The sequence below is a fragment of the Triticum dicoccoides genome, chromosome 6A, assembly GCF_002162155.2.
Source record: "Triticum dicoccoides isolate Atlit2015 ecotype Zavitan chromosome 6A, WEW_v2.0, whole genome shotgun sequence".
Classification (NCBI taxonomy): domain Eukaryota; kingdom Viridiplantae; phylum Streptophyta; class Magnoliopsida; order Poales; family Poaceae; genus Triticum; species Triticum dicoccoides.
The window spans coordinates 69751425-69765239 of NC_041390.1; the positions used below are offsets into that span (position 1 = coordinate 69751425).

Genomic DNA, 13815 nt, shown 5'->3' on the forward strand with positions numbered 1-13815 from the left:
GGCCTAGCCCAACAATTCGGCCTTTTTAATGTATTTTTTCTATCAATTTTTGATCAGCTTCATGGGCCAAGCCCAACATTGCAGCCTTTTTTATTGTTGGGTTGTGGCCTTTTTGTCTAAACGAGTTTAGTTTTTCTTTTTTTCCCAAAAGAAGGGTCCACTAGTCAGATGGGTCCCAGTTGTCAGGTTCTAATAACATCATCAGTTGGCTGTAGCCTTTTCAGGCGCAGTACAAAGGAATACAATTTTGCCCATATATATTGTTGAGAAATTTTCATAATTTTGCTGTCAAAGCAGCATGTACACAGGAATACAATTTTGCTATCAAAGCAACATTTCAAACGTACATCTACATGACATCATACATAAAAACCAGCAATAAAAAGATTACAATATGCCATTTGGCTCAGATCTTGCATGCGCAACACCTCACATTCATGTACAGGAGAGGAGGAGGGGCTTGAGTTGTCCTGAAGGATACGCATTCCTAAAGGACACAAAAGGTAGAGGTATTATTTTGGACAATAAGCTCCAAGACAACATTGTAGTATGAGAGAATTACACTGTAATATGGGAGTATTACACTGTAAAAGCAGGGGCAATGAGGTTCTGTAAACATATTACACAGTAGTTACACTGAAATTCTGGGGGGTAAAAACAACTGTAATTTTGAGCTACAATACAGAGAAATCCACTTGCATAACTAACTAAAAATCATAGGAATCAGTCAATCAGGAAGCACCACATGCTGAAATCACTAGGATTGCAAAAGTAAATTCACTGAAATTACACTATGAGTTACAGTGTAAGCACGCCGATACTACATTATAATTACATAGTTAGTACACTCATATTAAAGTGCAAGTAACAAAGTAAGTACACTGATATTAGACTGTAAATACACTGATATTACAGTGTAGTTACAAAAGTTAGTACACTAATATAACAGTGCAATTTACAAGGTAAGTACACTGATATTAGACTATAAAATACACTTATAATACAGTGAAAGGAAACTAAAATTCGACTAGAAATTTCAGTGGAAATCACGCACACCTGAGCTACCAGGGGGAAATCATGAGCAGCCACCTACAACTACAAAAACTACATCGCATAATCACGCAAAAAAAGCCAGATCACCTCCAACTATCATCTAACGGAAAAGGAACTGGCAGAAAAATACAGGGAAATCGACCGCTGCAACAACCAGTACGCTTACCTCCAGCCAGTACAAATAGAAAAGCATGACACTGTAATATTGGGAGTATTATACTGTAAATGTAGGGGAAACTACAGTTTGGTTCTGCAACATACACTGAAATTCTGAGGTACACTACAAGTCTGGGGGTAAAAGCACACAGTAATAGAAGCATGAAATTCAGACAACAAGGGAACAGACCAGACACCTACAACTATCATCTAACAGCAAGGGAACATACACCACAGGCTAGCAGAAAAATTCACAGGGAAGTCAACCGCTACAGCTACCAGTACGCCTACCTCCACCATCTACCAGACCTAGAACCTGCAACTACAAGCTCCTACACAACACAGGCGAGCAGAATGGAGAGGGGAAATTGGGCAGACTACGAAGGGCGGACTAGAACAACACAGCATCACCTACCACAGATCCATGAACAACAACAAACAAATGATCCACGAATCCACGACGACGAAACTCACCTAGATCTGGAACTACAAGACCACTGCATACAATTATTTGTATCTCTAGACTAGAATCAAATGATGATTAGTGTTATTATTAACTTGATGGTGGCATCTTCTAGTAGGGTACAGATTTCACACAAGACATGAAAAATAGATGAGGCAAGTAGTATCAAACAGCACAGTCGCAATTGAATTACGCAATAAAACAGTAGGACATCATGGAGGACCTTCTCATCCCTCTCTCTCTGTCGAGCTCGCTCCAAGTACTCCTTGTCAAATTTCCTACGGAAAGTGTTATCCACACCTGCAGGCTACGCATCATAACAAGCAGAGGATCAGCTCAAAATCCTCAAATGCACCACACTGGCTTCTCTATAGAAAAAAATTATGAGTAGGAGCAACTCACGTTGCCGCCATACATCTTGCCCTGTCCACTGCCAATCAGCTGCTACCTACAAATCATCACATGTACAAGAAAGATAAGAAGCAAAACATTAACCTGCAACGAATTGTTGCCGCATGATAAAGCAAACAAAACATGCCTCTGTGCAACCATCAGAGAAGCTGCTCATGATGGCAGTGGGACTTGACTCATTGAAACAATACACATCCCTAGGCTGAAAATTAACCACCGCAGTAAACTACCTACAGCAGACACATGTTTTGACATAGAAAGAAGTATGGGGCAGAGGTGCAGTTGATACGGAATTCGAATCATACATCAAAATCGATAAGCATAGCAAAACAACACAGCATGGCAGAGTATCCATCTTGTATTTAGGATTGCAATGAAACAGAGCCGAATGAATTGAGCCCTAATAGTATTGCATGAAACTGCATCGAATTGAACCCTAATACGGGGCACGGCAGCATAAACAGCAGGGCATCCCATCAGTCAGACTAACACACATCGAAGGATAGCTAACCCTAGCATCTATCAGGCACCAAGGGATTATGAGGACACTAGGAAATCGGAATCAGGGGAGCACGGAACTCACAGCGAGGGGATCTGATGGCACGAGGAGGGGTGCCGAGGAGCACTTGCCGCAGGCGCGGGGAGGGAGGAGGCGGTGGTAGCAGCCCCTAAGGCTAAGGTACCCCTCCGGCACGAAACCCTAAGCGCGCGGGCAGATCGGGGCAGGAAAATCGCAAAGGGGATCGGGACGGGAGACAGGGACGGACCTGAGCCTTGTCGGCGAGGCGGAGCGCGAGCCTGGAGATGGGGAGCAGCGCGTCGTATATGAAGGCGTGGTTGATGCACTCGTTGCGGAAGAAGCGGGAGAGGATGCGGCCGTCGGCGGTGAGGCCGGCGAGCGCGACCCCGGCGTGGTCAGCGACGCGAAAGACCTTGCGCTGGTGCGAGGAGAGCTCGTTGGCGGACTTGTTGGCGGCGGCGAGGTCGAGGACACGGATCAGGTCGATGATGGCGGCGTGGATCTGGGCGCTCGACCGAACTCCTTGCCGGCTTTCCCTCCCTTCTGTTCCCTTGCTTCCCTTCCCTTGGGAGAGGAAGGAGAAGGTGGGGGCGGCAGCGCGGGGGGAGGGGGAGGGTGAGATGGCCGGCGACAGGGCTCGGGGTGGATCGGCAATGTGGGAGACGAGGGGAGAGATCGGGGTGGCGGCGGCGATGTGGGAGACTAGGGGAGGGTCGGGGTGGGGGGCAGATCTGGAGCCCTAGGGTTCCTGGGGTGAGAAGTTGAGGGAGTTTTTTTGAGACAAAGAGGGGGGTGAGGGATAAAGGGCTGCCGTCGGATCCGAGAGTATCCGACGGTGTTTGAGCACGATCCGCGTGACATGCCCATGGGCCAATCAGAACCCAGTACACGTTATGACCTTCTAAATTGGTCGTAATCGACTAAAATAAGGTGTTGAACCATTTTTTTTTCAAAAAAGGTGTTAAATCATATAAACAGTTTTATGATATGAGAAATTCAAAAAGAAACATTTTCATTGTGCACAAGGGTGCATATTGGAATGGCAAACAATGTTGCCTAAGGAAGTTTTCTTTTTCTTTGGACGAAAGAACCATTTTCCATTTTTCGAGTGCCCAAAAGGAGGGTTTTTTGTGAAGGACCTCCCAAATAATTGTTGGAAAATTGGACCAAATCATTTTTCTAAAATACTAGGTCATATTTAATGCACAATTGACCAAATGGTTGGGTGTAAAAAGTTTTTCTCCACCTATGGTGAAAAACACAAATTCCCGCCGATTCAGCTGGAAGTGGGTCAAATTTGAACTGTAGCTGCCTCGTAGTTTGTTCTTTATTTTTTCCAAAAATCATTTCTAGGTACATAAGTATCTATTTAATCAGAATAACACAAAAAAATTCCAAGATTCAACCACTAGCTAGGAACGGTCATTCCCGCCGTTTTGACCGCATTTTGAAACAGGCATAAAGAATTAAAAAAAATCAAAAAATTGGGAAACCTTCGCATTGTGTCATTATATGTGGCCAAGTTCCCAAGAAAAATAATAAACTTGTAATACGGCAATTATTTTAAAAAAGTGTTCTCAGAAACGAGCAATCACGTATGGAGATCAATGGCTTTCAAGCCAAATGATCAATCTTATGGCCACATTCATGGCATAGTTTGTTCAAATGATGTCATATTCTGCACAAGGGTGCATATTAGAATGGCAAACAATGTTGCCTAAGGAAGTTTTCTTTTTCTTTGGACGAAAGAACCATTTTCCATTTTTCGAGTGCCCAAAAGAGGGTTTTTGTTGAAGGACCTCCCAAATAATTGTTGCAAAATTGGACCAAATAATTTTTCTAAAATACTAGGCCATATTTAATACACAATTGACCAAATGGTTGGGTGTAAAAAGTTTTTATCCACCTCTGGTGAAAAAGACAAATTCTCACCGATTCAGCTGGAAGCGGGTCAAATTTGAACTGTAGCTGCCTCGTAGTTTGCTCTTTATTTTTTCCAAAAATCATTTCTAGGTACATAAGTATCTACTTATTCAGAGAAACACCAAAAAAATTCCAAGATATAACCACTAGCTAGGAACGGTCATTCCCGCCGTTTTGACCACATTTTGAAACGGGCATAAAAAATTCAAAAAAAATCAAAAAATTGGGAAACCTTCGCATTGTGTCATTATATGTGGCCAAGTTCCTAGGAAAAATAATAAACTTGTAATACGGCAATTATTTTAAAAAAGTGTTCTCAGAAACGAGCAATCACGTGTGGAGATCAATGGCTTTCAAGCCAAATGATCAATCTTATAGCAACATTCATGGCATAGTTTGTTCAAATGATCTCATATTGTGCACAAGGGTGCATATTGGAATGGCAAACAATGTTGCCTAAGGAAGTTTTCTTTTTCTTTGGATGAAAGAACCATTTTCCATTTTTCGAGTGCCCAAAAGGAGGTTTTTTTGTGAAGAACCTCCCAAATAATTGTTGCAAAATTGGACCAAATCATTTTTCTAAAATACTAGGCCATATTTAATGCACAATTGACTAAATGGTTGGGTGTAAAAAGTTTTTATCCACCTCTGGTGAAAAACACAAATTCCCGCCGATTCAGCTGGAAGCGGGTCAAATTTGAACTGTAGCTGCCTCGTAGTTTGCTCTTTATTTTTTCCAAAAATCATTTCTAGGTACATAAGTATCTATTTATTCAGAGAAACACCAAAAAAATTCCAAGATATAAGCACTAGCTAGGAACGGTCATTCCCGCAGTTTTGACCACATTTTGAAACGGGCATAAAAAATTCAAAAAAAAATCAAAAAATTGAGAAACCTTCGCATTGTGTCATTATATGTGGCCAAGTTCCCAGAAAAAATAATAAACTTGTAATACGGCAATTATTTTAAAAAAGTGCTCTCAGAAACGAGCAATCACGTGTGGAGATCAATGGCTTTCAAGCCAAATGATCAATCTTATGGCTACATTCATGGCATAGTTTGTTCAAATGATCTCATATTGTGCACAAGGGTGCATATTGGAATGGCAAACAATGTTACCTAAGGAAGTTTTCTTTTTCTTTGGACGAAAGAACCATTTTCCATTTTTCGAGTGCCCAAAAGGAGGTTTTTTTGTGAAGGACCTCCCAAATAATTGTTGCAAAATTGTACCAAATAATTTTTCTAAAATACTAGGCCATATTTAATGCACAATTGACCAAATGGTTGGGTGTAAAAAAAATTTATCCACCTCTGGTGAAAAAGACAAATTCCCGCCGATTTAGATGGAAGCGGGTCAAATTTGAACTGTAGCTGCCTCGTAGTTTGCTCTTTATTTTTTCCAAAAATCTTTTCTAGGTACATAAGTATCTATTTAATCAGAGAAACACTAAAAAAATTTCAAGATTCAACCACTAGCTAGGAACGGTCAAGCCCGCCGTTTTGACCGCATTTTGAAACGGGCATAAAAAATTCAAAAAAAATCAAAAAATTGGAAATCCTTCGCATTGTGTCATTATATGTGACCATGTTTCCAAGAAAAATAATAAACTTGTAATACGGCAATTATTTTAAAAAAGTGTTCTCAGAAATGAGCTATCAGGCGTGAAGATTCATGGCTTTCAAGCCAAATAGTCAATCTTATGGCCACATTCTTGGCATAGTTTGTTCAAATGATCTCATATTGTGCACAAGGGTGCATCTTGGAATTCCAAACAATGTTGCCTAAGGGAGTTTTCATTTTCTTTGCACGGAAAATACATTTTCCATTTTCCGAGTGCCCGAAATGAGTTTTTTTTTGTGAAGGACCTATCATATATTTGTTGCAAAATTGGACCAAATCAATTTTATAAAATACTAGGCCATATTTAATGCACAATTGACAAAATGGTTGGGTGTCAAAAGTTTTGATCCACCTCTGGTGAAAAAGACAAATTCCCGCCGATTCAGTTGGAAGCGGGTCAAATTTGAATTCAGCTGCCTCATAGTTTACTATTTATTTTTTCCAAAAATCATTTATAGTTACATAAGTACCTATTTAATCATAAATACATGGTTTGGTGGCGATACGTCGAGGTTTGGGCAGTGGCCGAGGCCCCCAATTCTAGAGCGCGTAAACTCGCATGCCCGTCGCGTGGTCACCGCGTGACCGTGGCATTGTCATGTGTTCTGGGCAGCCTAGGCATGTCTAGTGGGTTGGGCACTCCCCAGGTAGGTTCTAGGAAGAAAATTACAATATAAGATTCTCACGAGGAGACCGATCGATGCTCAAACATGAATTAGCAGCCAAGTGTTTGATTAGCGGTACGGGAAATGTACATGGCTAATGGGCGTGAGTTTTGCCTGAGGATGATCAGTTACTAAGAAGACCGTCTTCACAAATTTTCAGCTCAAAAGGAGGAGCCTAGGTGGTACTTGCTTTGCAAACTACCACACTGGACAAAAATATGAATGTTGAAGCTGTGCTCAAAATAATGAATGGATTGAGCTGAAATTTGGTGAAGGATGGTTATTTGGGCATAGGAAAGCATTGTAGAAAATTGATATCATTTTGACATGCCAAAGTAGTACTTCCTTCACAATGCTCTTCTATGGACAAAAACTTGGGAAAACTAGTGAGAGAGATTGGATGAATGAAATGAGCTAAAAATTGGTGTAGGTAAGTTACATAGGTATGGTCATGCGCTGGTAAATTTTCAGATCATTTGGGTAAGCCTAGCTAGTACTTACTTCACAAAGCTTCTCTCGAGGTAGAAACTTTGGAAATTTCCTGAGAAAGATTTACTAGGAAAATTGAGCTGAATATTATCATGTGGCAATGATTTGGGTATGGAAGAGTGCCCGAAAAGTTTGAGGGTAATAGGAGGGGTCTATATAACACTTGCTTTGCAACGTGCCAATTTGGCCATAAAATATAAATTGAACCTGGGCTCACATAGATGATTTGACTGAGCAGCAATTTGGAGGAGGGTGATAATTTGGGCATATGAAGGAACTGTATAAATTTCATGTCATTTAGAGATATAAAAAAGGTACTTCCTTCACAATGCTTCTAGGTGGACAAAAACTTTGGAAATTTGCCGAGGAAGATTTGCTAGGCAAAAGGAGCTGAATTTTGTCATGCGGTAATGATTTGGATAGGAAAGAGTGCCCAAAAATTCCAAGGGCAATCAAGAATATATAAATAGCACTTCCTTCATAAAGTGTTGTTGTGAAGAGAATAGGAAAATGAATATTGTTGAATTAGTTTTGAACTAGGCAAGGAAGGATTTTTACATATTTGATGAAGATATGCCCCAAAGAATTTATGAGATTTTTTGGGAATTTTGGAATGATAGAAATATAGGTTGCTTCACAACCTAGGGCAAAAACTGCCACATGGACATGACACATAGGCAAAACTGATGAGATGGCGCCTAGTCATCACAACCCACCACAATCTACAAGGCTATGACCATCTATATTGGTCATTAACAACTAGAAATAAGGCAGCGGACTAGCACTGTTTTCTTTGTGACCATTTCGTGTAAGGAAATTACGACCTTTCTCACCAAAATGGTCGCAATAGTTTAGGGTTTGGAGCCCCCTGAACAGCTTTTGACCAATTGGTCTAAAATGGTCATAAATTTATGACCAATTCTTCGAGGGTCACTGACAGAAGGTCATAAGTTGACATATTTCTTGTAGTGTGAGCTAATGCTACTTAAAGATAAACATTTTAGGAAAGCTCAATGATTGGCATGGCATGAATGAGAAAAGTGGATCCCTCAAAATGGTAAGGACAAAAAATTGGCTCAAGCTCAAAGCTCAGGACTCTACATCTTTTCATTTTAAGTGATCTATGATCACACTAGTCATCAACCCGTGCACCTGCACATGCTAGTTATTTTTGCAATTAAATAATATTTTTTATGTTTATTAAAACCCCAGGATTTTATAGTTTGAGAGTGGAGATGATTTTTGTTTATTATGATATATTTAAAATATCAGTACTAAAAACATACAAAGTAAATGTTTCTTTTGAGGAAAATATTAACAAATGTTACTGATTTGTATTTGAGACTACTTGTGTTAGTGTGGTTGGATCAGTTATAGACAGCAAAAAAGAACTTGGAACCTGATTAACGTACCGTTTGTCATTAATTATGCAAATTTGGTTATTAAATTGGTATAATTATGTGTAGTTTGACCTAACTTACATAATTTTAAATTTAAATTTGAAATAAATATTCATGTTAGAAATAGCATCAAAGTGTATCTAATGAAATGTATTGTTGTTTACAAATATAATCCAAAGTCAACGTCATCCTTTGATATAAGATACTATGCACTGCAGAGTTCTGACAGTAGCAAACCACAATCCCAAACTTCATCTCTATAATTAGAGAGAGGGTTGACTCTGTATGTTAGGTACTAATAAAATTATGAGATTTTTATGCGACTTAATGGAGACACAAAAGATGACTTCTGTCTCTACTTGACTGATGATTCAGTACATTTTCGAGCAAAAAATCATGAAGATCACACTACAATGCCCTAACTATGGTAGAAGCTCACAGGTGTGACAATATTTGGCAATATATAAGCCTCGGCTGCAACTTTCCGCTTAAAATCCAAATAAAAATCATTCACTTGTTGCTTATTTTATGCTTCAATCTGTATTTTCAATATTGATAGGATAATCTGTATCCATAGGTACAATCAAAGAACTCAAAGAATTTGAAAGAGAAACTTGCATCAGTCATTTGGAACCTCCAGCAACCTTCCGTGATACACATCTCCTCAAGCTGGCAATGGTTCACCGTGGCACTTGTTCGCTTCTGACCAGACAATTAGCATAATATCTGCAATCAATTTACACAGTATATGCAGGTTCTTACATAACGTTTAATCTTTAACAAACCTTAATGACTACTCTTTTTTCTATCAGATAAACAAACTGGAGTACCAACCTGACATCTTCATAAAGTATTGACTCATGTACATGCGAGTTTCTTTTTGCCATTTTTTAGATGAGTGCAAACTATATTTCTGAAAACTGTCCATGTGATCGTGAGACTTACACCTCTATATGGGACTATTTATGCCACGATAAATGTACATGATCTGTCTGTCTTGATATCTTCCGCTCCATATATATTAAGTGGTCACAGGATTGATCAGTTCCCTAACAAACATGAATTAAGAATGTTTAATTGAAATTCTGAAACCCGGCCCGAAAAAAGTTAATTGTTATATGCACTGAAATGCGAGTCAATCGCGGCGTCGTGCTTTACTTGCAATCTACACCAAATATGGATTAAGTAACAGTAGACAGAACTTTGTATGGGAAAAATATACGAACAAATTGTTGATTTTTCAAACAATCTATTTATGTTAAGAACAATTCATGCTTGTGTGTGCATGTTCCGACTAAATAAGACTATGCAATGCTCAATTCTGTTTTCTAATACAGTAATAATCATCTTCTATAAAAACGTATTAACTTCCCTATTAAGAATGTTATAGATCGCTTCTCCATCTAAGCATATGTAGAGAATCCAATCATCTATATATGTACGTAAACATTAATTGCTTATATTCATCATCTGGTATCTAATTGTGCATCTATTAATTGTACGTACCCATCAATTCCATATATGTATTAGCAAGTACCATCGGGATAATAGTATGGGAGTTGGGCAGTAAAAAAGTATCTGACCTGAGACACAAATTAATGGGGATGGAGCACGGCCACAAGATATCCCTCTTTGTAGGCATGCATGCCACAGAATTTTTACCGGATGCAGTGTCTTTAGAGGGGCGATTTAGCTGGAGAGACCGCCCGCCCATTGGCTCTGAACCTAGTTAGGATATCCTCATGCAAATTAATCAATCAAGTAACACACTACGTGCTAGATTAACCCCAGCGGCTCTTTACTACTACACATCCTAGATTACCCTGTTCTTCCAATGCATGCACAACAGCATCTCACCATCCAGTTATATTCCTCGTATCTCTGCAACATCAGTTCGGAGATGGGTTAGAGGGGCATCATCATCATGGAGAGACCAAGAGAATTAGGGATAGCAGGAGATAATCGATCAGATCATACCTCTCCCAATCATGATGTATTGATGGTAGGAGTGGTATATGTGCGTGCATGAAGATTAGGCGTCCATGGAGTGGGGACGACATTAGGCTTATTTCCTCATAGATCATGTCTGGCGTACTGATCGTAGGAGACAATCGGAGGAGTCCTTTTTTTTTCTTCTTTTTGGACTGAGGATTCCTTTCTTCACAGGGGAGGTGAAAAATCGGAGGAATCCTTTTTTTCTATTTTTGGGCTGAGGAGTCCTTTTTTTACACGACAAGGTGGAAATTGGAGGAGTCATGCACGTGGTAAGAGGAAGGGCCCAAACTCTTTGATTTCTTAACGTGGGAAGGTACGACCCATTGATCTGTTTTTTTATAGTAAATAATCTTTGACCTGTTTTTTTAGTAAAGAATCTTTGATCTGTTATTTGATCATAGTCGTTGAATCCAGATCCTAAGGATGTATTTACATGGTTTTGTAGGATTAACGTGGTAACTCCAATGGTGCCTCCAATTAGTAAATACTAGTCGCCGACCCGTGCACTTGCACGGGCTAGTATCATCTGGAAAGTTGAAATCCAACCATATTTAACCTTCTTAGAATTTTATGTCATTAGAATTTCTTATGTATTGTATATAGTATATTTAAATTTACATTTATATTTAGTTATATCAAACCAAATAAAAGTAGTTTGAAATCCTAACCTCTTACATTATCGTTTGAAGCATGTAGTAAGAAAAGGTTATTTGGTCAGTTTGCTAACTCCAAAAGGTCATCGATCTACTTCTGATGCTCATTGACAAAGAGAACAAAACAATTCTTAACCATCTGACTACGTGGAAGCATAATGATAAGATTATATTTTATGGTGGATTTGCAATTACAGACAGAGACCAACAACAATAGCCATATATGTACCACAAATTGTCCCATTGCTTGGCTGCACACATAAAATACAATATATTAGATGGGTTGCCTTCTCTATAGAAGGTCGGCCAAAAGGGAGTATCAATTATCAATTATATTTTGAATAAGACAATCATACAATTGGATGATAGGAAATTTGCATATCGGAAGAAGTATAATGATTTATGGGCTAGAGAACATAAGTTATAAGGCGTGCTTCCATACACACCACATAAATATTGTTTCTTCAGGCTTACAACCAATATGGGTTAAGCATACGAAAGAAAACCACACATCTATATATTATTTATTTTAGCAATTTCGTGAAGTATGATAGATTGCATTCGACTTTCAGTTGAGATAATATGCTCTAATGTAAATATGCTCTAATGTACACCGTTGATTTCCGTCAAACTTTGTAATACATTATTTAAGGGGCGTACCAACGGAAACATCATAAGCTTATTGTCAATGAAGGTATCTTCCTGTTCTGTGTCTATTTCTGCACTTTGCTAGTTGTGTCATGCTACCTACATGCAACACGTCGTACTTCCAATAGATATGAAACACTAAGAACAGAAAGCATCTATAGGGAACTGATATTGTAATGGTCTTAATGTGGAAGTACACAAATCTCTCCCATAAAATTGAAATGAAGGGAATGGTATCGTGATGAAACATTATCTTTCTGCTTAAGTTAATCATTGAGTTAAAAGACATCAGATGTGGACACATAATCATACATAACCCAAAAATAAAACGCCGCTAGAATTTGCACAAAACACAGAAAACAATGGTGCTGCAAGGAGAAATATGAAATACCAATTAATTAACCATAAAACTGTACTTGAGAACATACATTTAACATATCATAAGTGATCGGACTAACATAGAGTGCATTGGACCTGGGTAAAGCTTATGTTCCTGATATCAGATATCTATGTTTTGTCTTTATTTTAAGAATAATTGATCAAAATTCTTGTAAATAAATGATTCTAAAGATATTCTAAACTTTCAACATAGATATGCAAGCAAATGTCTAGGGCGCACTGATTGGCGACAATACTTAGAAATGTTGGACTGAGTATACCACAAAATACCATCATGCATTTAACATAATACATGCAGCTTATAGCAGGTTAAAGGAAACTCATAAAGATCTTACAACTAAACAGGGAGATCTCCTTTATTCAAAAATACGTACCTGCAGCTGGGACTCCTGCCAAAAAACGGGCTCTTGTTCATATAAATCAAGGTCTAGACATGTCAGAATAATCCTAGCAGCAAAGAAATCTTACAGGTTAGAAACCCAAGAGTAAAGTAAGTGTAATATTCTGATAGAGAAGCGATAGACTATGAAGAGAAGAACGAACCTGGGAAAGAAACACTGAAAATGCTCCAAAGCAAAAACTATTTTTGAGTAGAATCTGAGAAGAAATCATATCCAAGTAGGAGAAAAATGATCTAGCTGCTGTTTACTCTTGACCGTTCGTTCCAAGTAGCCACCATCTGAATTCATTCAAGCACACCTGATGAGGAAAAATAAATAAAAATATCACCATTTGTTTCTCGGTCATCTACTTGCTGCAAGAAGAAACAATAATAATTCTGGAGGTGCAACTAAATTTTATAAGTAAACATGAGAGAGATTACTGTCGATTTTGTTTGGAGCAATAATAAAACAATTTCCAATTGACAAATAGTTTAATCTGACCACAACCACAACGCAACAACGGCTGTTTTTAATGTTTAGAAAAAATCTATATAATTCATTAGCAGCAATAAGAATCTGCAGGCATGTAGAAAATATACCTGCAGAATAGTAGCTATTCATTGCAGCCTATACCATGCAATGCACCATAGCATAAATTAAATTTAGGACCTTGACCACTGATTTGAGGCATATATTGTGAGCTTTTATACATAATTTTGTCCTTTTTCAACTGTAAATCAACAGAAACATATGAAGAGAAATAGCTCATGCATAGCTACGTTTTCCATTACCTCATTCAGATTATGAGCAGGTCCAACAGTTATACGACTAAACTGAGATGGGATTATTGAAACTGGCAGAAAAATGGTATGGTGCAAATATTCAATGTATTGTGCTGAGAGGAGTAACACATACAGATGGGAGTCGATCTCATCCTTGTTAAGTCGTAGACAACATAGTCAAGCTGTTGCTTCTTGACAGGAACATATGGATGGTGGGCGTCTTGTGGTGGTTGCACGCCATGTTGATCTTTAA

The 13815-nt window shown here is 38.6% G+C and overlaps 1 long non-coding RNA gene across 1 annotated transcript; it reads right to left on the reverse strand.

Annotated features, from left to right (window-relative positions):
* Window positions 1–1787: 1787 nt before the first annotated feature.
* LOC119316276 lies at window positions 1788–3199 on the reverse strand. The gene is made up of 3 exons (XR_005152844.1): window positions 2851–3199; window positions 2075–2120; window positions 1788–1979 (listed from the first exon to the last, which is right to left on the reverse strand). It is a non-coding gene; the product is annotated as an uncharacterized LOC119316276 (long non-coding RNA).
* Between the last annotated feature and the right edge of the window lie 10616 nt (window positions 3200–13815).